Genomic DNA, 2,500 nt, shown 5'->3' on the forward strand with positions numbered 1-2,500 from the left:
CTTCATATCTTGGTCTTTGCTTAGTACCCGAAAGGTACGGAGTTAGATCACCCGCTGCTGCATCTCGCCCTAGCTCAATTTGCGACGCTGCACTGCGGCTGACTCCTGGGTTATTCCAATCTCCCCTTGGAATAGACCCTAGAGAATAATTTCCCATATGGCATGAATAAAGGGAATTTTATTTATTTTATTTTATTATTTTAAAATAATGAGAGGAACAACCAGAAACTAGTATCGATTCAATGAAAGTACTCCCACCTCATTGTTATACTCGCTAACCATAAGATTGACACATAATCCACGTGTTTGAAATGATGGCGTCTGGTTTTAATGGGATTTGACGAAACAAATTTGATTATTCTATAAAATCATCACATGTTTGATCAATCTCATTATACACACACACACACACAAACACACACACACACACACACACACACACACGATCTTCGTGTCAATTGTAAATGTCATGCAAAATTATCGGTGACGAGTGGTTCGGTGGTTTCGGAGCTTGAGAGCTAACCCACACCGGAAACTGCCTCCGACGACCGTCCTCTGCCGTCTTCTGGATAAAGACGTCGGGCACGGACAAAATACTAAGAATCAAGAGAAAACCCGCTAGACCGTCCCATACCAAGCACCCGACGTCTTCTGTGTGTGTGTTTTTGTTTTTTGTTTTTCTGTTATGTTTTTTTTTTTTTTGTTGTTTTTTTGTTTTTTGTTGTTTTTTTTTTTTTTTTGTTTTTTTTTTTCGAGCTGGTATGGGTAGGTCTTGGGGCTCTTCTCTTTATTCTTAGTATTTAGAGGATGGCAGTGCCGGGTCGTCGGAGTCAGTCTCCGGTGTGGGTTAGCCCTTCGTGTTACAAAAAAATCCAATTTGCCAAATATATAAAAGAATCTGAACATGAACTACAAGAATTACTGGATGTTGTAGTTAGGAGTAGTGAAAATATAGGACTGGAACTGAATATATCTAAAACAGAATGTATGACGGTATCTAAAAATAATAACCCACCAGCCTGTGTAATAACAAGCAGAGGACAAACAATACAACAAGTTGAATGTTTCAAATATTTAGGCTTCAATGTAACATCCAATGGAAAATCAGATTGTGAAATAAAGAAAAGAATAGGTATGGCGAAGAATGCATTCAACCAGCTGCATACAATTATGAAAAACATGAATATTAGCATGAAAACAAAAATCAAAGTCCTGGATTGCTATGTACTGTCTGTGCTGCTATATGGTTGTGAGAGCTGGACCATAAACAAGACCATGGTTAAAAGACTGGAGGCAGCGGAAATGTGGTTTTACAGAAGAATGATGAGGGTGTCATGGGTGGAAAGGAAAAGAAATGAAGAAATGTTAGAAATGGCAAACAGAAAAAGATCACTGATAACAAAAATCATCAAACGCCAAATGAAATTTTTAGGACACATTATCCGCCACCCTGGTTTGGAAGTACTCGCCTTGACTGGAAAGATGAATGGAAAAAGAATAAGAGGAAGACAAATAATAACTTATTTGAAAGGGATAAGAACTTGGACAGATGAAGCTGAGAAAGGTGGCGCTGCTTTAATAGAATTGGCAAGAGATAGATCAGCTTGGCGGAAGATGACCTCCGACGTCTGCTTCAGATATGGAACTACATGATGATGATGATAAAAGTTGAGTAATATTATTATGACTATAAATATATATGTATTTTGTGTTTACTTGAAAAAGGCCAAAGGCTGAAACGTCGTTTGTTTTGTGTTGTTCATTCATGAGTCAGATTTACTCCCTTTATCTTATCTCCATTTTATTGACCCATTTAGGCACCTCCAGTTACAGTTTTACTACACCATAGGGCTTATGGAATTTTTATTCGAACATTACAAAGTTGAGAATCAAAATGAGTAAATGTTATGACAAAATTGATGTCAAAAATTTATAATTTGGATTATAATTCAAAATAGATATACCTTACTTTAAAAATCTCTCTATGGTGACATACCACATTATCTATGTGATAATTGTGGAAATTTTCAGACAATTTATTGAACAGATTTTGACACAGTATCCCATACCCTTAGAAAAATGACATATTGAGAAAATAGCAAAATGGCCTTCCATTTTTCACACTTTTCTTACTACCTATACCCTTTTCGACCCTGTTTTTCGTACCTTTGTAGTCTATTTTAAGAAGTTGGACTTCAATATTATTATTTCTAAAATAATAAAATATCGTTTTCCACCAAAATCTCAAAATCAATTTTTTGAAGGATTTTCCTAATAATTAGACCCAAACCCGCCCTAAGCACTGATATTTCAGAATCCAAAATTCATACAGTATAATGTATGGAATATTTTTGATGCTATGCGTTTAGTTAAATGCTTGCAAGATCCATCAGCCGCATGTAACGTACCCACACACACAACTATGTGTTACCTTAAACGTTTATAGTCTGATCAATTAATACGTTTAGTGAGAACTACTCATAAAATATTATGGCTAAAA

This window comes from Berghia stephanieae, chromosome 10, assembly GCF_034508935.2.
Source record: "Berghia stephanieae isolate SIO BIC M18660-M18661 chromosome 10, UCSD_Bste_1.3, whole genome shotgun sequence".
In the NCBI taxonomy this organism is placed as follows: domain Eukaryota; kingdom Metazoa; phylum Mollusca; class Gastropoda; order Nudibranchia; family Aeolidiidae; genus Berghia; species Berghia stephanieae.